The sequence below is a fragment of the Chelonia mydas genome, chromosome 7, assembly GCF_015237465.2.
Source record: "Chelonia mydas isolate rCheMyd1 chromosome 7, rCheMyd1.pri.v2, whole genome shotgun sequence".
In the NCBI taxonomy this organism is placed as follows: domain Eukaryota; kingdom Metazoa; phylum Chordata; order Testudines; family Cheloniidae; genus Chelonia; species Chelonia mydas.
This window is the reverse complement of record NC_057853.1, coordinates 72,650,408-72,673,986: the sequence shown is the minus strand read 5'-3', so window position 1 is coordinate 72,673,986 and position 23,579 is coordinate 72,650,408. Positions and strand designations below refer to the sequence as shown.

The 23,579-nt window shown below is 40.1% G+C and overlaps 1 protein-coding gene across 7 annotated transcripts in view; it reads right to left on the bottom strand.

The window, feature by feature from the left end:
- GRID1 (glutamate ionotropic receptor delta type subunit 1) overlaps nucleotides 1–23,579 on the bottom strand; it is a 799,624-nt gene that overhangs the window by 216,403 nt on the left and 559,642 nt on the right. The window lies entirely within an intron of this gene.

Below are 23,579 nucleotides of genomic sequence, written 5' to 3'. Positions count from 1 at the left end.
TTGCAACGTGAACAGTTTTACTGGATCTTTTCCCGCTTCAGAACACTCTGATAGCAACCAAAGCTGCCTACCTCCACCTGCACTGAGCAAGATATTTGCATTCTTTACTCACTCCATGCCACTGACACCTTGAGGGTTGTATTACTTCAATGTGCTCTAAAGCCATCTGGACTATTAGCACCGACTTTCATGCAGAGAGAGCATACTTTACATCTGTGTTCTGTATGGTTTGCCAACTGATTTTCAAATGGAGTTCAAAGTATTGGTAGGTTAAATAGCCTGGGATGTGCCCATTTGAAATACCACCTCTCACTGCATGTGATACAGTTATGGTTGTGATCATCTGAAATGTCTGAGTTTAATATAAATTTTAGCCAGTATAAATAAGGATGGCAAAAGTGCGATCCTAGAGTAAGGTCATTGGTTCTGGAATGAGATTCTGAACTACTAGAGCCAATATTTGGACCTTCAGGAAACATCACTAGATTCAGCTGCTCTCCCAGATTTTCTTTGTGGGAGAGGTTCACTGGGGGGATAAGTGAGTAAAGACAGGAGACTCTTCATGCATTAGGGAAGGTTTTCCCTTTTAGGAGGTGTAATTCTTACTCTCTCATTTTGCTAAGATTTGTGTAATATCTGTGGTGATCAAACATGTCTGTGACTGATCAGGGACTACAGCCTGCCTGAAAACCCTGTGTACGGGGAAAGCATGCTGGCCCCTGGATGGTGAGGCTGAAGCTCAGGAACTGGGGTCAGTGTTGGGACAGTTAATTGCTGCAAAGCAGGCTAACAGCTGGAGATTTGGTGGTTTTGCTATTTTCAGTTTGACTTTAAGTGAAAGACTCTGAGTCCCCAGAATGGGTTGGACTCTTATGTGGCTTGGGTGGAGGACCCAGTCAGTCCTCTGGCCAAAGACGACACTGGATAAACTGAGGCAGAGTGACTGCATATCACTTCCAGCCACAAGGTGGTGTGTTGGGTGGTGCATCTAGGAAAGTTACCATAAGACAAATTTTAACTAGTTTTCCATTTTAGAATTTATACCAGGTATCTTTGGAGGCAAGATCATCAGAGTTCATCAGCCCCTTCCACACATAAATGTTAGGAATTGATAAGTTTAGGATATTTTTAGCAGACCTTTTATTGAAAAACAAAAACAAACCTACCCACATGAGACGAATGAGCATGTGATTTAGGCAGTGGCCTGTGACTCATAAATACTGAATTGAATTCCTGGCTCCGCCCCAGATTTCACATGTAACCTTAAGTTGCCTGGAAATAAAAAGGGATGTAAATCATTTCCTAGATCACAGGGATTTTGTGAGGATAAAAAATCATGAATGTTTGTGAGGCTCAGACACTAGCTTGGTGGGCCAGAAAAGCACGAAGACAGCAGATAAATATTTTTGTTTGATGGAATTTTCTCATTTTGAACCTAAATCTGGAAACCTTAAATCTGGAAACCTTAACCTTAACTTAACCTTAACTTAACTTAACTTAATGAACTTCATTCATACCTACAAAAGGGTTATCTTTAAACCGTGTGGTATTGGTAACTGTAACTGTCTGAGAAAACTGCCTGTGTAAAAATTAGAGAGAAAAGGCGGATGAGGTAACTTCTTTAATTGGACCAAATTCTGTTAGTGAAAGAGACAAGCTTTAAAGCTCCACAGAGCTCTTGTTAAGGTCAACAAACATCATATGTAAAACTTACAGGTTTCTGTTTGATTTTATTTACTCTCTGTATCATTATGTCTCACTGTAGATTGAATCTGCCATTTGCTAACAGGGACTGTCAGGTACTGCACTGACCCTATAAAAAAAGCTGTAATAAGAACATCAAGACTTATTAATATTTGATAGGTCTTCCTTGGCCATACAATGAATTGGCTTCAGGGGAGGCTGAGCTACAAGGAACCGTTTTTTGCCCTCACCAGGCTTGGATTTCAGGTGAGTGTTAACCAAGCAACAGCTCACCGGCTGAGGGCTTTGAGGCTGACCAAGACAGTCAAATGACAGAGAAGACTGGAAAGTTATAAAAGGACAAGGTCTGTTCAGAGTAGCTCTCTCACTAAGAAGAACAAGATAAGACTGGGCAGGAGGAAAGGAGGGTTCTGGGACCTTGAAAAGACTGACCAAAACCCAAAATGGGTTCTTGGAGTGGTAAGGATATTAAAGGGAAGGTTTGTGTGTGCCGGATCTGCACACACAAACCTTTAATTTTTGCCTGGATCTGCAAGTCTGTTGTGCTTTCTCTATCAGTAAAGTGAACATATTTTAGAAATCCTTTTGTTGAGTCTGAGTGTTAGACAGTCCCCAATCCTTTTGTTGAGACTGGGGTCAGACAGTCCCCAAAGAGCGAAACAGTAAAACACCAAGGTTGCCACATTTTGGGTGGTACTCAGAGCATGCAGGAGCTACTGGGGAGGCTTGGGAGAGCTGGGCTAGTTTCAGGGCCTTGGCAATTGGACCATGGGGTCTCCTCTGCCAAGAGGGGTGTCAGACATAGGGTCAGCACCTGGAGTGTGGGCCTAGAAGTGTGGAGCCAGAGTTAGTGCCCAATTCTGTCTAGAACAAGCCAAAGACACATGGGACCCAAGGTTTAAGTCTGGTACAGCAGCCTGGTGAGTGTTTAGCAGGTTTATAACTAACTAATGATGGAAGATGTGAAAGCCCGGTTTTAAGTTGTCAATACTAATGCCTATAAATTATGTTTTATCTAAAGGAGAAAAAGTCAAGAGATTACTGAACATGTGTAAAAAAGGGGATGGGGCTGAATGTGACATCAAGAACAGCCCCAGGGCAAAGGGCACCCAGATATTTGGTAATGAATTAGAGCTGGTTTAACCAGTTCAAGTGTCCCCAATTCTTTAATGTCATGAAATTATCTGATAAGAGTCATGCAAGGTGTCAATGAAAAGCTCATGACTTACCCATTAACGACAATTTTGTGTAATGCAGATGCAAGCAACTGATGCAAAGTTATGGACATAAACTGAAATTATAATTCTTAAAATGTGTTTGCCAGCCAAGCAGAAATCCCCCACCCTAGAAAAAGAATGTGTTTTCCCCACAGGGGAGTTACTTCCAAAGTATTTTGAAAGACAATGAGAATGTATTTACATATCACCTAAACAGATCCATCAAGCTAACAAGGGGTACAGGCAAAGCTCACACTATCATGGCGGGGTGCTGGGGGGAGGTCTTGTGATATCTTGGGATTGTCCAAACCTACAACCCATTTGTATTTACTGCTAACAAATGATTCGTCCCAACAGGGTTTTAGGCAGCAAATCCTAATAAGAAATTGACGTATCCCATATAATGCAATTTTTCTTCTAATAAAAAATGAAGAAGAATCAAAGAACTATACTCACAAGTAATTGTAAAGACCCCTGCATCTTGTACAACATTTGACTTGTTTGGGCTTTTTGGTGAGGGTGGGATCAAGAGAGTTACTAACATAAGGGAAAGCTTATGACACAAAGAACCTTTCACATCTGACACTGGATCAAATCCAACCCAGTTCAAGATTGAAAGTTCTTTACCCCATCTGTCAGGGTTCCCTCCCCACTCTGAACTCTAGGGTACAGATGTGGGGACCCGCATGAAAGACCCCCTAAGCTTATTTCTATCAGCTTAGGTTAAAAACTTCCCCAAGTGTCTTCAGCTGCTTTTTGGAAGCTGTTGATAGAGCACTTCCAAAAGGGCAAATAAAAGTCTGGTGGAAAGGGGCAGGGGGTTAGAATATTGACTTGTATGGGTACCAGTCTAAGATCTGGGGTTACTCCTTTATAATAGGAGGTCACTAGATCAGTGTTCTTGGATCTGAAAATAAGTTGCATTCCCTTGACGCATGCATTCATCTAGCTGATGTCTGTAGCTGCTGCCCTGAAATGCTACTGGGTTATTTTCAAGGTGCTACTGCAATTCAAAATCAAAACCAACTAAACCATAAAACTATGCAAAGTTCACACATTACACTTTAAAAAAATAAGAATGTGTTTTCCAGGTCTGAGACCATGGATGGGATTATTAGAAATCTTTGTTATTTTGTCTGGATTGAGTTAATTTTTTCTTTTCACACAGCAACCTAGAAAATGGATCATTCAATAAAGTGTTAATTTGTGATCCCCAGGGGTTTGCTTTTCTTTAACAATATCATATTCATCCAGTGATGATGTAAGTGTGTTTGGAGGTTTTTTGGTCTTAAATGGACCATTCTTCAGTTAGCTGAAACAGCGTCCTTTCATTCAAACAGCAAGGGGTATTTTTCAAACGAACAGTCAGGAAAAATTGCTAATGATTCATAATATTAAATCTCTTTTAAAAGAGGGTCAAGGGTATTTTCTTATAAGAGCTATTAGGTTTTTGATGCCTTCCATACAGTTCTATTTAATCTCTCCTAATATTATGATTCAAATACTTCTCTCTGCTTCCAGTAAAAGGTTTTCATGAAATAAATGTGACTGCCAACCTGAATATTCTTGTCTCTTAGCATGGCTAACTCAGACTTCCTCATGGAGATCGCTACTACACTCTGCTATAGATATTGGCTGCAACTCTGATTTTTTTCTCATCATAGTTCTGTTAGATAATACCATTTACAAAAATGGTAAAAGGAGCCCAATTTTGCTTTTAAAAGGAAAATATTCCTTTTCTCCTATAGTGGAAGTCCTTTGTGTCAAAATCAAAGTCCTAAAGAATCTCCTATTTATGCACTTCTTCACCTTCTAGGTTCTTACTCTGATTATTAATTATTTGTAACACAGTAGCATCTAAGGGCTCCAACCAAGATTGGTGCTAACTGCTGTATAGACCCATAGTAAGTGACAGTCACAAACTATCTTTACAGACACAGAGAAGAGATTACAATATAAACTGACAGGACAGATGCAGGATATGAGGGAAGCAAAGTTAACAGAGGTGAAGTGACTTGACTAAGGTCACAAGTCAGTGGCAGAGTCAGGAATAGAACTCAAATTTTCTGAATCTCTCACTTACACCAGTGCAAAGTCAACCAGAGCACAAATAGAGAATTAGATCCAGAGTGTCCAGTTTATGAGAGTCTAAAATCAAACAGATCTTTATATCCTTTGAAGATCACAGCACTAACATGGTTTGGTTTGCTTTCCTAACCAATCTATCAACCTCGCAATCAAGCTGCACTAGTCTTCAGGAAACCCAGATTCTCATCCTGTATTCTCATTTCTAGAACTAGTAAGGATCATGGAGGCAGCTTTATTGGAAGAGTAGCAGGACTGATGGAAGGAGGCTAGCCACAATTCAGGAATTTTGCAGATGTACTTACAATGTGAGGAGCAGAATAAAAAAGAATTTTCAGGGTTATGATGCAGACACTGGTCACAAGCTAAATATGGATCAACAGTGGAACACTTTTGCAAAAGAAGAAAACATTCTGGGATGTATTAGCAGGAGTGTTGTAAGCAAGACATGAGAAGTAATTCTTCTGCTGTACTTTATGTTGATAAGGTCTCAACTGGAGTATTGTGTCAAGTTCTGGGTGCCACATTTCAGGAAAGATGTGGAGAAATTGGAGAAAGTCCAGAGAAGAGCAACAAAAATGATTAAAGGTCTAAAAAGCAAACTATGAGGGAAGATGGAAAAAATTGGTTTGTTTAATCTGGAAAAGGGGGACATGAAAACAGTTTTCAAGTACATAAAAGGTCATTACAAGGAAGAGGAAGAAAAATTGTTCTCCTTAACCTCTGAAAATAGGACAAGAAGCAATGGGCATAAATTGCAGCAAGGGCGGTTTAGGTTGGACATTTGGAAAAGCTTCCTAACTGCCAGGGTAGTGAAGTACTGGAACAAATTACTACGGAGGTTCTGGAATCTCCATCATCTCTTCATACAATCCATCAGGTGCCTAACTCACGCATGAGAATTCCACAAGGCAGCAGGGCATCTGAAGTTAGGTGTGGCAACACTAAGCTTTAGAGCCTGTTGTGGATCTGACCCACTGAAGTCAATTAATGGTTAAAGCTAAGCACAGGTTGAAATACTTTACTGAAGTGGTGTCCAAGTTTTGATTGAACAATCTTATATTTGTACTTTCATCTAGTCTAACACATGGTAAACTAAAGAAATGTATATCTGTTCAAAATATAGATTGTAAAAACAAATAAAATGTAAAGTACTCTCCTTATTCAATGTTGACTTGAATGTAAAATTCTGTCTTAGCCCTAGATTTTATAACCAAAAGGTTCTCTAGTCACTAATTTCAAATTCACATTAAAAGAACAAGTAAATATAAAAATCAAACAGCCTGGGGTAAAGAGAAAAGAATGTAGCTACTTCTACTGTAAATTGGAGGCAGGGACTGGCAGGAATATGCGTGCACCCAACTAGAAAATAAGAAACACTTGTTTTGTTTTATTAGACTGGAGTAAAGTTATAAGAATTTTTTTAAATAGATTTTTGCCACTGTAACCAAACTCTAGGAGCACCATCTCAGATGTCCTGCTACTGCAAAAGGTGCTCCTGAACTTCGCTATCTGCCCCTCAAGTTAGGCATGTTCTTCTCCTCTGCTACATAAACTTCCCTCAGACCTTGACACCGGTCCTTGACCATGTCTGCAAATGCAGATGGAGTCACAAAGATTCTTAACGTTTTTTTCAATTCTGAAATTCTCATCCTTTGCCCTTACACACACATACCCTTCTGAAAGATAAATCATAGCCTACTTTGCATAGCTTTCCTAGATTACATCTGCACCACAACATTGCCCCAAGTCATAAACCCATTTGCATGAAAAAAGTGAACATGATTATAAAAGATGTTTGATACTAAAGCCCAAAACAAAATACTTTGCTTTGAAAATCAATTAAGGTTGCTACGTGACAATATACTTCCTAGCACATCATTAATGTAGTTAGTCATCACATTCCTGTTTTTTAAAAGCAAGAACATTAATAGATATGGATGTCCTAAATAGTACATTGTCACATCACAAACAGAACACTGTTATTCCTGAATACCAAAAAAAAAAGTATATTTCATCACAGAACTACCCTGACTCATAGAATCATAGAATATCAGGGTTGGAAGGGACCTTAGGAGGTCATCTAGTCCAACCCCCTGCTCAAAGCAGGACCAATCCCCAACTAAACCATCCCAGCCAGGGCTTTGTCAAGCCTGACCTTAAAAACTTCTAAGGAAGGAGATTCCACCACCTCCCTACGTAACACATTCCAGTGTTTCACCACCTTCCTAGTGAAAAAGGTTTTCCTAATATCCAACCTAAACCATTGCAACTTGAGACCATTACTCCTCGTTCTGTCATCTGCTACCAATCAGAACAGTCTAGATCCATCCTCTTTGGAACCCCCTTTCAGGTAGTTGAAACAGCTATCAAATCCCCCCTCATTCTTCTCTTCCGCAGTCTAAACAATCCCAGTTCCCTCAGCCTCTCCTCATAAGTCATGTGTTCCAGTCCCCTAATCATTTTTGTTGCCCTCCGCAGGATGTTTTCCAATTTTTCCACATCCTTCTTGTAGTATGGGGCCCAAAACTGGACACAGTACTCCAGATGAGGCCTCACCAATGTCGAATAGAGGGGAACGATCACATTCCTCGATCTGCTGGCAATGCCCCTACTTATACATCCCAAAATGCCATTGGCCTTCTTGGCAACAAGGGCACACTGTTGACTCATATCCAGCTTCTCGTCCACTGTAACCCCTAGGTCCTTTTCTGCAGAACTGCTGCCGAGCCATTCAAGTCCCTAATCTGTAGCGGTGCACGGGATTCTTCCGTCCTAATTGCAGGACTCTGCACTTGTCCTTGTTGAACCTCATCAGATTTCTTTTGGCCCAATCCTCTCATTTGTCTAGGACCCTCTGTATCCTATCCCTACCCTCCAGCGTATCTACCTCTCCTCCCAGGTTAGTGTCATCTGCAAACTTGCTGAGGGTGCAATCCACACCATCCTCCAGATCATTAATGAAGATATTGAACAAAACCGGCCTGAGGACTGACCCTTGGGGTACTCCACTTGATACCAGCTGCCAACTAGACATGGAGCCATTGATCACTACCCGTTGAGCCCAACAATCTAGCCAGCTTTCTATCCACCTTATAGTGCATTCATCCAGCCCATACTTCCTTAACTTGCTGGCAAGAATACTGTGGGAGACCGTGTCAAAAGCTTTGTTAAAGTCAAGGAACAACAGATCCACTGCTTTCCCTTCATCCACAGAGCCAGTTATCTCGTCATAGAAGGCAATTAGATTAGTCAGGCATGACTTGCCCTTGGTGAATCCATGCTGACTGTTCCTGATCACTTTCCTCTCCTCTAAGTGCTTCAGAATTGATTCCTTGAGGACCTGCTCCATAATTTTTCCAGGGACTGAGGTGAGGCTGACTGGCCTGTAGTTCCCAGGATCCTCCTCCTTCCCTTTTTTAAAGATGGGCACTACATTTGCCTTTTTCCAGTCGTCCGGGACCTCCCCTGATCACCATGAGTTTTCAAAGATAATGGCCAATGGCTCTGCAATCACATCCGCCAACTCCTTTAGCATTCTCAGAGGCAGCGCATCCAGCCCCATGGACTTGTGCTCGTCCAGCTTTTCTAAATAGTCCCGAACCACTTCTTTCTTCACAGAGGGCTGGTCACCTCCTCCCCATGCTGTGCTGCCCAGTGCAGCAGTCTGGGAGTTGACCTTGTTCATGAAGACAGAGGCAAAAAAGCATTGAGTACATTAGCTTTTTCCACATCCTCTGTCACTAGGTTGCCTCCCTCATTCAGTAAGGGACTGTTTTTAAATGTATTATTTTTGCTATCTCAATTTGAATGTCTAAACATTGACTTTTAAGGGATACTGTTCAATTGATGTAATTTACCATCTTAATTAATGTACTTATCAAATGACAATTCAGGGGTTTTTGTTTTGTTTGTGTCTGAGCAGGAGGCTAGAACCTTTTTCTTGAGAACAATGTTTTGTTTTTAGTTAACAGGAAAAGTTTAAGCTTGTTGATTTATGGTAAAAATGGATATGTATGAAGATTCACATTAAAGGCTGATCAATTTCTTTTACAGGAGAGTTTTGTGTTGTGTTTATGTTTTAAGATTACAAATAATAAAACAGTATTCATTTGTGTCAGACTTAAGGGTGCTGTTTGGTCATAAATATGCATGTCTTTGCACTTGGCAAGAAACATCTGTTTTGTTTTGATATGGGTAGAGTAAGCTTTATGCTATCCTTAAACTTTAATTTCCTGGTATTTACATATTTTGGGGTTATTATATTTAATATGATAAAGAAGTGCGCTCTTTCATTTAGCAAGCATAACTGGTTTCTAAAAATAGTTTGTGGTTGGTTAGTTGGTGGGTTTTGGAATCATTTTTTAACATGTTCTTTTTTCTTTTTGTAATGATCTGTCTAGTCGATGATCACTTATGAAAGACTTGCCACCATGGCATCTGAACATTGTATATCAAATAAACTATAACAATGAGACTGCCAACGGTAATCAGTAACATCCACCTATGTTTTGAATTTTGTGGGGAAATGTGATTTCATTGACCTGACAGACGAACACAAAGAAAAGTCTCTCTCTCCCTCACACAAAGGAGCCATTTTAAAAAGTTCTTTATTCTCAAAATGTGCTCAATCAAAACCTATCATTAAAAATATCTCTTATAACCAGTATTTTCTGAGATTTAACTCTAAAAATGTTGAATAAATGTAGGTTGTTGTTTTGTACATATTTTTTAATTAAAATATGTATGAAGCTGTTTCTAATTAACCCTATGGAAATATGCTATTATTTGCATTAGTTTAGCATGGAGACCCCAGCCAAGGAAGGGATCCCATCGCTCTAGGTGCTGAATACACACATTACTCCTGGGGGGAATTCTGCACCACTGCACATGTGCAGAACTTGTGTCTCCCAAGGATTTCTTTGCTTTCTTTCAAATGACTTTCTCATGGGGAAGCAAAGAGTAGCCACAAGAGTGGTCATGCGACCCTCCCCAGCAGTATGTTCCAAGTGCCCAGGGCAGCTGGCAGAGAGGTAAATCACTGTGGAGCAGGGGGCAGGACTGGGGAAGACTCAGCTGGTGGCTCCTACCCCGCGCCAGGCTCAGCTGCTAGACCCGGTTGGTCTGGGGAGAACAGGACTTCCTCTTCCCATGCACGGCATCCGGAGCTGGGTCAGACCCATCCTCAGATTTCTCCCCAGGCTGCAGGAAGCTCTGCAAACTCCCTTCCCCTCCGCTTCCTAAACCCATCACTCCTCTGCTGCATGGGAGGGATCCCTGTACAGGGAACTGCTCCCCCATCTGCCCAACCACCGTGCATCCAGACCCCCTCATACCTAGACCCTCCCACCGAGCCTCACCCACCTGTACTCAGAACTCCACCCCCATGAGCCCCACTGCCCGTACACCTGGACCACCCTGATGAGTCACCCTCATCTGGATCCCCACCCCACTGAACCCCAACCAGCTGAATCTGGATCCCCGCCCCACTCCTCCAGCATCTGGATCTCCCATTGAGCCCCCCACACCCAGACCCTCCTGCTGAGCTCTATCCCCACACACCCAGCCTCCCCCGCTGAGTCCCAACCCCCTTCACCTGGACCCTCCTGCAGAGTCCCATTACTGTTGCACCCAGAACCCCCCAACAAGACCCTGTGCATCCAGATTCCCCCCCCCCGCACTGCACCCAGACTGCCCCACACAGAACCATCTCAATCCACACCTGGATCCCCCCACACTATGCCCCTCCACAGTTGGATCTTGCCTTGCTGCGCCTGCCTGCCCACACCTGGTACGGAGGGGCAGGGCCCTGGGGTGTTTCTGGGACAGGTCCGGTCCTTTCGCTGTGTCATGGCGGGGTGCAGTCTCACCACAGAGTCTGTGTCCAAGTGGGGGAGCTGCACAGTGATCTCTCACCTCTGTGCAGCCAGTGGCCTGTGCTCCCCAATGCCATGATGGAGCCTCCACATTTATTTGACAAATACAATTTGCAGAATTTTAAAATACTGTGAGCAGAATTTTTAATTTTTTGGTGCAGAATGCCCTCAGGAGTAACACATAGTAAGAGACAGAGATGGTGCTCAGCCTGTAAAGATGCTGGAAACCAGCTGGATCTCCTTATTGAAGAACAGCTCCACCCAAAAGGGCGGTTCCCTGTTTGTATAGGGCCATAGCAACAGAAACATTTTGGAATGTGACTAGCATAAGGTTGGAATATGGACTGAGCTTCGCTCTGGCTCCTCAGCTTATTGACTGACTCTGGAGGACAGTGCAGTCAGGGCATAAGTTAGAACAGTCCTTATCTACCTTACAACAGGGCCTCAGAATCTTTTTTTTGCCCATCCCTGTTCCAGCTTCAGGTGCGTGGAGCTCAGTCTCAGCCCAGAATCAGGATACTAAGTGGAATAAGATAGTGTGGTCATGTCATAAAAAAGATATAGTTCAAGGCATTGACAGCGATGTACTGGAAGGAACTACTGACTGCTCCCAAAAACCTTTTATTACAATTCTACCACCAGATTGGAGGGAGGTTTGGTATAATTCCCTGGCCTCTGTTAAGAGCCACCCTATATCTGAATTCTGCTCTTTTTCTTGATGGAGATGACTATTTCTGAGACTCATAAAAATACTTCTTTGGAGCAACTTTTCTGAGTTGCAACATACAAAGTTGCAACAAATGGCAGTTATTCCTGAAAAAAACCTGACTTGTCAGTGAAGTTACTTTTGATTTATATCAGTGTAACTGAGCTAAGTATCTTGCTCCCAGTATCTGTTGCATACACCGTTATTTATGTCACCACTGATCTTGGCCTGATTCTGCTCCACTACCTTTTCAATAACTCCATTGAAGTCAAGAGTTTCATACTTAGGATCAGATCAAGACCATAGTGTCAGATATGAATAGTCAATTTAAATCAAATTTTTAATATTCTAACAAACTAAATTTCTGGGGTACAATTCTGGCCCCATTAAAGTCAATGGGAATTATGCCACTGGTATAATTTAATGGAGTCCAGATTTTACCCCAGGACTTAGCAATGCAAATAAATAATTATTTTGCTGTATCTCAGATATTCAGGGCACTATTATACCATTCATTTTCCTGGTCATAGAATGAACATTTTGTAAAAAGCATCAAAAGAATCGAAAGAGTAAAGGCAAAAGTGAGCAATACTGTTGTTAATTTCTTCTTTTTCATCTCTCCTTGCTCTTTATGTATTTGTTTAATTTAGCATGTCTTGTCAATTTTGAATCTCCTGTCCTAACATCTCTTTAGACTATGAGAACTTCAAGCAAATTCTAAGCTTTTTTGATTAATTTTTTATGGCTGAAAACTGTAATAATAAATAAAGACTAACTCAAATTATCCCGAGGAAAGAGAGAGAAAAAATCAACTCCCATCAGTGCTATATAAAAAAATCAATCTTCCTTTTGGAGAAAAGTTTTATCAAATTCTGTCCCTCCCTATTAGTGCTTTAGAACTTCTAGGCTGCATGAGGCTTTAATGAAATATGAGCTAGTGCAAAACTTTTGAACTCCATGTAATATCTTCTCTCCTTCTTCCCAATCAATCATGATAAACTCTCTAAGTGGAAAGGAAAAGAAACAAGAAACAAAACCTTTATAACTTAGACCTTAAAATAGAAAATACAGCATTTTGCAGAATGATAAAGAATGCTTTCAAGAACTAAAAGGCATTTTGTTAGCCAATTGCACAAAGAAGGATCTTGTAGTGCCAATTAGTATGTATGGCTTTGTACTTATATAGTATTTTAGATGTGAAATATCAAAGAGATTTAAGAGACTTACAAAGGTATGTAAGTTAAGCCAAAGTTGTGCCTGTGTAGCATATAATAGCACCAGAATTTAGGCATCACTTCCTTTTTGGGTTGGTATCCTAAGACCCAGAGCAGCACTTCTCTGAAGCAGCATATACCTATAACTCACGTCATATTGCACCAGTAATAGATAAATCTTCAGCAACACCTGAAGTTTTGGTTTCATTCTCAAATATTGCAAATCTCAGGACATGTGGGGCTCAAGTTTCAGGTCCATGTACACCACTAGCATCTCAGGACATGTAGGGCTCAAATTTCAAGTCCACGTACACCATTAGCATCTCAATCCCTTGAAAGCAATGTCTATAGCCAGTTTAGAAGTATTTGACAGGTTCTGACTGTGTCTCAGAGTATTCTTCAGCCATGGAAATGGTGGCGGAGATAAGGTTCTCAAAAGTAAGAGAAAGAAAGCTGAAGGGGGATCCCAAAGGATCTAGAAGAGACAAAGATCCCTAGCATCAAATCTAGATTTTAAGGATTTTTCCTATAATAGGTTCCTTTATATGGGCAAGTAAGTTAGCAATAGAGGAAAATCCGTCTTACTTGGCCACGCAAGAGACCAGCAAAAATCAACTGCCTACTAGAGATGGTCTATAACTAGAAGTTAAACAATATTGTGCCGGAAACTTTGAGATAACTAATTATCATTTAGTTAGTTAGTTAATATAGAGTGCTATCAGTGGTGCAGATCTTTAGAGTAGGTTTCATATCAGATATTGCTAGCCAATATATCAATGTAGCAACATTTTATTATCCACATTTTCACAAAAAGTTCAAAAAGTTATATACATCTAAAATTATTCTTCCTGGAGCTGAATGGTATGTCTGAATGCTTTACGACTTCACTGAAGCAAATGTAAAAATAATGAGTGTGTTTAACATTATTCATTTAGTAAGTTTTTAAGAAAGTGTATTCTGAGGGCTTTCGTTCCATGCATCATGCATACAGAATGCATGACTCTACTCTGTAGTCCTCATTAGCTCTGCATTAGTCATAAGACCACTAGACTGGGAAATGACCAAATAAATTGTTTTTGACCTTAAAATAATGCATACTTAAGCATTACATAATTAATATTTTCATCAGTTCTTTTAAACCTTCAGGAAATAGCTAATTCCCAAGTGAATGCTACTGGGAAGTGACTAATATCTTACTTTCTTTTGGAGAGGGCTAATGGAGGATGCTATGCCAGTGAAAAGGAAGGATATGCTGCTCTTTGGAGGTGAAGCCTTATTTGGCAATAGGTGGCAGGCTCCCAACACTCCCTGGTTCCCCTTAACCAACATCCTGACATGACATAATACTTAGTAATTTTGAGCATGTTTCCATTATGACCTTTTAAATTTAACTTTTTCTTTAGTATATCATAACTAAAGGTTTTTTCAAATTAAAATACAAAACTTTTCATTTCAAAAGTGTCTAAATGTCCCAATTTAACAATATTTCAAATTAGGAAATTCATCAAAAGTGACCCTTTCACACAAGCAGTTTTAGTTTTGACAAATCAACATTTTTCAACACGTTTTGTCAGAAAATTTCTGAGTAGGTCTAGTGTGTACACCTGAAGCTAGGTCTCAGTTCCTCCCACTTGGGGACTTATTTCATGTCTGAAAAGTGGTTTGACATGATTTAATGAAAGCCACTACGTGAGGAGATACTGAGGCTCTATGCTTTTGAGGCTAAAAGACATATGTAGAAGAATACGTCACAGGTTGCCGTTCAAACTGTCATGTATGGGTATGAGAAAACAAAAAACAAAAGCATATTCCCATGCACAAGCCTATGCAAACAATTAAGTATCTATCTATTGATCTATCTTTTCTTGCATGCTATATGCTTATGTTGGAACTGAGCTGGAATGAGAAGGAACAGAATTTCTTTTAGTATAAGGTAAACCTGTAAAGGTTCAGTGGCTCAGCTCAGTTCAAATGAGCATCCAAAAGTTTCATTGTTCTCATAACTCAGAGGCTTCTCATACAACACTTATGCAAAGTGAGAGCTTATCAAAATCCAGAGAGTCTTAAAGAACCATTGACCCCCCTTTGATAAATGACAATATTCTTCAGAATCTCTCTCTTTGCAAGCCATGTTTTCTCTATTTCTCTTAACTGATACTTGATTACAAAAGGCTAGAACAATAGTTATCAGATAATTTATTCTATCCTTTGGAGCGTGGACCCAACTCTATTTTAATAGGAGCATTATTTGAGCTACAAAAGGAATAATTTGGCTTAGCATAAGCACTACTAGTAATTTTTTTTTTTTGGGGGGGGGGGGGGAGAGAGAGAGAAATGAGACCAGAAATATCATCCAAACTATTATTGAGCATTGACAATATGCTCACGCTTTACAAATTAAATAAGGATATGGTCTCTGCCCCCAAGGAGACCATACACTTGTATATGGATGTATGTAAAATAATTCTGACACATAGAAGACTGATTTCAATGTATTTCAATGATTGGGCAGATCCTCAGCTGGTGCCAAAGTGTATTGTGTGTTGGTGTGAGATTAAGGTGGATGTTGCAATGTTGCCGAGGTCATTTTTTAAAGGCTTCATAGAAGAAAAGCAATTTGAGGAATGATTTGAATGTGGACAGGGATCCTGTTTGGTGTACAAGAGAAGAAAGATTATTCCAAGGCTAAGGGAAGCATGGAGTATATTATGATCATTATGAAAATGTCTCTATCTAGAAGATTTTTTTTCAAAATCCCCGATGTTGTTTTAATAGTTTTTTTTTTTAAATATAAAGGTCCCCAAGAGAACACTATAGTGTAGTTGGTATGCTCCAAACAACCCAACCCCTGGAAAGACTTTTTAAGTTAATGGTATTGGCGGGGGGAGGCTTCTGAGATCAGAAATATAGAGATGAAGAAAAAGAAACAAATAAAACAATATAGAAATGAGCATGATGAAAGATACATCACTGATTCACAGCAAACCCACTCAACAAATGGGGGACAATCCCTTCAGTTCCAAATAATAGCAATTCCATACCTAGGAGACATTCCAACAGAATCCTATAAACAAAACCACTGACTTTTGTAACCAGGTGACCTTAGAAAGTACCTGACTCACCTTGGAAGCCAGACCTGGCAGTTTGAACACCTCCAAATCAGAGATGTGAAATGCGGAGAGACACTCTGAAGACAGAAAATATTCATAGATTCTAAGGCCAGAAGGAGACCTTTGTGATCATCTAGTCTGACCTCCTGGATAGGACAGGCCATAGAACTTCCCCAGAATAGTTCCTAGTGCAGATTTCTTAGAAAACCATCCAATATTGAAGGAGGGACAGGAAGTCAGACTGAGAAACACATTTTTAAGTATTGCTGCCATCTTTATGGCTTTGCATCTTTATTGAACACAAGGCAAATCTCAGGAAGAGAATGAGCGCTGGACAATACCCTATGTATATGTATTGTGTACAGGTGAATGTCATGGTGCCTCTGCCCATTCAGGCACTCCAAAGCATTCCTTCTCTAATTAGGGTATGTCTTTACTACAGACTTATCTTGGGTGATCAGCACCTGAATCTTAGCAACAAGGTTAGCCTAGGCTGGTGTGAGCAGCCACTCTGCAAAGCCTTACCTGAGTTATTGTGTCCTCACTGATGCTATACTTGCCTCTGTGTGTCGCTTGGACTATTGGAGGCATATGCCATGGCTCCTGGCACCACAATTAGCTAAACCATTCTGATTCTTTCTGGGTGAATTGTAAAGAACTTGTTTATCCTTCTGGGCACATGGGACGAATTGTGGGAAAGCATTGGAGGACTATTAGCACTGGATTGGTTCAAAGTAGGCAGGTTAGCAGCCCAAGAAAAAGCAGCACCTAGGCTTTAACCTACATTCCCAGATGGACCAGCTAGCTAAAGGTGAAACACCACTAAACTTTAATGAGAGGATTTTTTGTGTGGGAAGGAGGAGGGTTAGAGGCAACACCCAAGTAAAAACCTAGGTTAAATCTGCAGTAAAGACATACCCTTAGAGGTGAGCTCGACATTTAATTTAGCTTTATAAATGGGGGAGGGCAATAATAGTCAAGCTAGAGTGGCAAACAACAGAAATTATTTTCCAAAGGAAGAAATGGATAAGAGTAGTGGTGAAAGCAAAGTAGACACTTTTCCAAGTAGACTAAGTGATGGAAGAACATATGAAGAAGCTCCACAAACCTTTGAAGTTCTAACAATAAAGTCAGCTAACTTTTTTCTCTTTGGTTTCATTTCTATTCACTCATTTAAACATCTGCATTTTCTGTTCCAGTGAAATGAAATACATCACCAGAAATGGAAATATCTGCACCTGCAGCTCCTGCTGATGTCAGTTGGAATGTTGAGTTCAGCATGTTGAAAATGAGATTCCAGGCCTCTCATATGGGGTACCCAAAATTAGTGGCCATTTCTGAAAAAAATCAATTTGTTCATGTGTATCTATGATGGGGGAAAGATGTGTGTGAAAATAACGGAACTGTTACCAGAAGATCTCATTAGAAAACCTTTCTGTAACTGTTGTTCTGAGAGATGTGTTGTACATGTCCATTCCACGTTAGGTGTGTACATGCCCTGAGTGCAGTCACCAGAATTTTTTCCCTCAGTGGTACCTGTCATGTCAATTCTGGTGCCCTCTGGTGCTGCCACTGGGGCGGGCTAGTGTGTGCAAGCAGCTCACACGCTCCCGGACAGGAAATGCAGGTGACTGTGCACATGGCATGCACACACCTAACATGGAACTGACATGTGCAAGCACTCAAAGAAGAACTTTACTTATGCTCTTCTCCGGAAAAATTACAAAATATTTAAAGGTCTAGAAAACATGACCTATGAGGGAAAATTGAAAAAAAGTGGTTTGTTTAGTCTGGAACAGAGAAGACTGAGAGGGGACATGATAACAGTTTTCAAGTATATAAAAGGTAGTTACAAGGAGGAGGGAGAAAAACTGTTCGTCTTAACCTCTGAGGATAGGACAAGGAGCAATGTGCTTAAATTGCAGCAACGGAGGTTAAGGTTGGACATTAGGAAAAACTTCCTGTCAGGGTGGTTAAGCACTGGAATAAATTGCTAGGGAGGTTGTGAAATCTCCATCACTGGACATTTTTAAGAGCAGGTTAGACAAACACCTGTCAGGGATGGTCTAGATAATACTTAGTCCTGCCATGAATGCAGGGGACTGGACTAGATGACCTCTCGATGTCCCTTCCAGTTCTATGATTCTATGAATAACCCACAAACAAACATTCTAGATACCACAAATCTGGTGACAAGATAGTGAAAATTGGTCTGGGGGGAGTGTAATAAAACAACAAAGCAAAATATTCTACTGTCTCTCTTGGGTATTTCTAAGGGCTTGTGAAGAGTTAATTTGAGTTTTAATTTGAGACTTGCCCCTAACCAGATTTCCATCCACAAAGACCCTTAACTCAAGTGTGGTGGTGCTTTCAACTTGAGTCAGCTAGCTTGTCAGGAGGTATAGGGCTAGCACAACTCATGAGGAGTGTAGATAACTCAGGCTATGTCTTCGCTGCAGAGTTAACCTAAGACAACCCTCACCATTGTACATACACACCATAGGTAGAGTTAAAGGGGTTGAGAAAAATGAACGTGATTTTGTTTAGCTATCTGGAAAGATGACATCACCGAACTATCAACTAATGGTATAGCTGTTGATGAACAAGCAATTCTGTTCCCAATCCCCCAGAACACAGTGGCTTCAGGTAATCAAGAAGACAGACAATATAATGAGCTCACCCAAATACTGACAAGCCATTATAAACCCAAACCAGATCACTGTAGCACAGTTCTGATTTCACTATCAAAATAAGAAAGATGAAGTTTCTGACTGCACATTATTTTGTCTCTAAAGCAAGTATCTACAGATGGCACGTTTGGAATATTTCTAAATGAGGTACTCTGGGACACATGTCTTTGTCTGAGATGTTGATGACTGAGAACGATGTTACTTTTCCAGTTTGCCCTATGGAATAGCATTAGCAATGGAGATGGCCAAGAATGCTACATTGGAACTGGCAGAGCAAAACACATCATACAAATTGGTGTGAATAGAATGTTTGGTGCATTAAAATCAAAACCATGTGCTTCTGCTACCAACCTCCACAGTCATATGATATTCTTCCATTTTAAGGAGTGAGAAGCAAGTCCAGATCATGCACAAAAACATTATGAATGTGAGGAATGAGCACATGCCTAACGGGTATATAGATTTAAAAAATCAGACAATGCTTGGAGCTGTAAAATGAAAAAATCCTAGCTGTTGCTCAATATATTAAAAAGAAAACTGGCTTTCAGCAAGAATGAGAATAATTCTTCGGGACTATTTGCATTACAGCTAGTGAGGGGAAGGAAGAAAGAGTGCCTAAAAAAAATCTGCCTTGCTGATGCACCTGTGAACATGCAGTTTAAAACAGGGGCAAATACATCATATGTAGTTTGTCTCACTTACCACTATAAAGGAACATAATGCAGTCAGACACACATTCAAGAGAGAAAAATCCCTGTACTAGAGCAAATAAATATCCCTGTTAAAAGTAAAAAAAGTGGCTATATTGTGCAGCGCTATAGCCAACTTTGAATTTATCAGTGAGTTCCTTAAAATTGAATGGGGCTGTCATTGACTATAGGTTTGTAAAGTGCCTCACATTTGGTTCCCAATCAGATGATGGTCTCTAGATGCTATTGCAATATAAATATTAAACTACAACTAACGTTCACCTCTGGCATGGGTCCATTCCCACCATGTCTAAACAATCCCTTCCTTTCTACCCAAGTCTCTCTGATTTCTCCCATCCTTTAAACCCAAACTTCTAACAATATGGGATTCTTTCCCACTTACCTTCTATATATCCAGAAACTTACTTTTATAATTAGCAGTTATTATTTCTCTTGTGGTAGTGCCTTCAGACCCTAGCCCCCAGATGCTAAGCATTGTACAAACACATAGATGGCCCTTTTAATATCCGAACCTCACAAAGAATTCAGAAACAGAAATACCACTCTCTTTTCCCAGATGAAAGTGAAATAGTGTGATTAATTTATAATCTGGGGGGGGAGGGGGAATTTATTCATGGAAACTAAGTCTAAGGCCTCGTCTACACTACAAACTTAGGTCGACAGAAGATGCCTTAAGTTGACCTAATAACGTATGCATCTACTCTACCAGGTCCCATCCACTGACCTAAGCCACCTGTAACGTCCATATTCCACCTCTGTGAAAGGCATAGCACTTAATTCGATGTTTTGTGATAAATGCTGAGAATTATGAGCACTTGTGGTCATACTTATCTCCTGCAGAAGTGAGTTCCATAGTCTAGTGCCAACTCCTGTGCAAGTTGTGTCTTTGGTGATCACAAGCCTCATTACACTGGAAAGGGAGGAAGGTCTGGCAGTTTTGGTGCTGGCCTGGGATGCAAAAGACCCAGGTCTAATACCCAACTCCAATACAGATGTCTTTTGCAAGTCACCTAGACCCAGAGTTTTAAAGCTATTTCAGCATTGCTGCACTCACCGTCACAACACCTAACTGATTTAGGAGCCTAAATCTCATTTTCAGAAGGGATCTGGGCACTATTTGGCAATTAGATTTAGGATCCTAAATCATTAGGCATTGTGACACTGAGCGCAGCAATGCTGAAATAGCTTTTAAAATCTGGGCTCTCTGGGTGTCTTTGTCCCTTATCCATAAAATGGGAATCCCTACTTCATAGGCGTGTTTTGAAGATCAGTGCTCAGACTGTGGCAATAGGGACCACATAAATACTGAGTATTACCTGTTTTTCTGATTGTAATGTACCATATCTTGCAGGTATCAGAAATGCATTTTCTCAATAACATTTAACAACAGGGATCTTAGTAGTGAATCACTAACAGACTCTGTCTTAGGAAGAGTTTAGTCACTGAGAGCAGTATAGAGTCAGTATTCAGCAAGGCAACCTGCAGTTTTTACAAGGAAGTGTTCAGTGTCTGGGAGACATAGCAGGTAGTGAAAGACTACAGGTAAGTGTTAATAAGGTTACAACAATAACTAATGCACCAAAGCCAAAAAAGTCTCTGAACTCAGATTATGTTTAGGCCTGTTAAATTACTATGACTTCTTCATAGAAAACCTCTGAAATACGTTCAGTCCCTTAAATGAGAGTTTACAGAAGGCGAAGCTATGGAAAGGGAATGTGATACTGAACTTAATAAACGCAAACGGTTGCTAGACAAAAGTGTACTAGTGCAATCTGACATTCACTTTATTTTATTCTCATCATTATTTATCTTCTGGCAGCCTTGCTTACTGACATGAGAAGCTGGGGGCCTTTATCTCAATAATCAAGGCCATTATGTCTCCTTCCTCACTATTTCACTAGCCAAAAACTCTCTACAGTATGTCAATGACTGATGAGTACCACTAGAGCATCAGCTCCCAAACTTTATGGGTTCACATACTATCTTCTTACAACACTGTTGTAGAGTCAACTGATGGCACCTCAAGCTTACATAACACCAGTACTCTTGTACCACAGCTGGGGAACTCCTGTACTAGAAGATTTGAAATCTTTCCCCACATTACAACTTTGGACCTATTAAAAACCTGCCATGTCATTCCTAGTCCCCCAGTGAAAGGTCCATATTCCACAGCCTTTACAGTTATCAGGTGGAAACGGCCACAGGATACATGAAAGTATGTTATGTGCAGTGTTTATCTCAGCATTTATATGGCTTTTGCTACCATGGTATCAGAGCATCCTCAAAGTGGTAGCTGAGATTGGAGAAGAAAGGATGTTAAACAAAGTTTGATTCTATATGGTCAGCGTCACAAGATAAAGACAGCTTGAATCATAACTGGACAAGAAGAACACTGAGCCTATACGTCTCTAAACCCTATATCAGGGATCTGAGATTGCCAGTGAATTATTCAGAATATTCTCTCATTTCTATTTTTATTCTCTTTTGGAATCACTTGACAAAAGGTAGGTTTAGAATCTTATTAGGCTACATCTACAATAGGAGCTTGCCGTGGGATTCCCAGTTCCATAGACATACTCACACTGGCTGTCATTTAAAAATAATAGTATAGCCATGGTAGCATGGGCAGTGGCAACATGGGCTAGCCATCCTGAGTACATACACATGGGGTATAGGTTGGTTTGGACTTCGCACCACTATTCCATGCTGTCGTCCATGCTATAACGACTACACTACTATTTTTAGTGCACTAGCTCAGATAAAAGCTAGTACGAGTGTGTATACACAAGCTAGGAATAACACCCCTAGCTTGTAGTATAGACAGATCCTGAAAGATAAACAAGTTGAGTGAATAATATTCTACTATACAGGCCTTCAGGGTACCCTAATGTCATCTGTATAACTAAAGTATTGATTTCAAAATTATGAACTTTGCATGAAAGCAACATTTACTGTACAAAGATAGTAGACAAGATTTAATGCTTTCTTCTTCTACTAGCCCGATAGATGTGGGGCAGTATAGCAGCTAAACAAAGTGAAAAAACAAACAAAATGTATGGTAATCCCCAGAATAGAACCAGAAGAGGTGAATGAGAGTGTCTCTCTCATATGCAGAGAAGTTACAATTTGGCTTATTCTATATTTTTTGGCCTTTTTCTTCAATAGTTCCATATTATTAATAAAATTTGCATTAAATTGGGATCTTTTGTTCATAGGTTTTTATTAGTTCCTGCTGTTTATCCCAATGACAATTCTCCATTTGTGATCTCACAATAAAGGGGGTTGAGAAGCATAAGAGGGTGAGCTTTTAAGAAATAAAATCCTATTTCATGGAAATTATCCTAGTGGATGTTCAGAAAAGAACAACAAAAATGATAAAGGGCATGGAACTGCTTCCATATGAGGAGAGATTAATAAGATTGGGACTTTTCATCTTAGAAAATAGACGACTAAGGGGGAATAGGATACAGGTCTAGAAAATCATGACCGGTATGGAGAAAGTAAATAAGGAAGTGTTATTTACTCCTTCTCATAACAAAAGAACTAGGGGGTCACCAAATAAAATTAACAGGCAGCAAGTTTAAAACAACAAAAGGAAGTATTTCTTCACACAATACACTGTCAACCTGTGGAACTCTTTGCCAAAGGATGTTGTGAAGGCGAAGACTACAACAGGGTTCAAAATGAACTAAATAAAGTCATGGAGGATAGGTCCATCAATGGCTATTAGCCAGGATGGGCAGGGGTGGTGTCCCTTGCTTCTGTTTGCCAGAAGCTGGGAATGGGTGACAGAGGATGCATAACTTGATAATTCCTGTTCTATTCATTCTCTCTGAAGCACCTGACGTTGATTACTGTTGGAAGACAGGATACTGGGCTAGATGGACCTTTGGTCTAACCCAGTATGGCTGTTCCTACGTTCTTATGACCAAAGCAAGGCAGAAGAGAAATATGGAAAATTATATTGTATATTAAGATAATTGTCTCTACACAGAATGTTTTCTCTTCTATTGCATTTTAATGCAATTCAAGAAAATAAGCCACAGCTGGGAATAACAGAATAAACAGGGCACAATTTTCTAGATGTGTAATGCAAAAAAGAAAAAGTAAGTTGGTTCTGAGATGTTTAAATGTGCTTTAAGGAACCATGCCAATTTAAAAATCATATTATAAGCAAATAAAACAAAACACTAACTGTGTTAACTGTTAGTTCACTTTCTGCACTGCTCTCATATTTGAAAATAAAAATCAATTAACTTTGGCTATG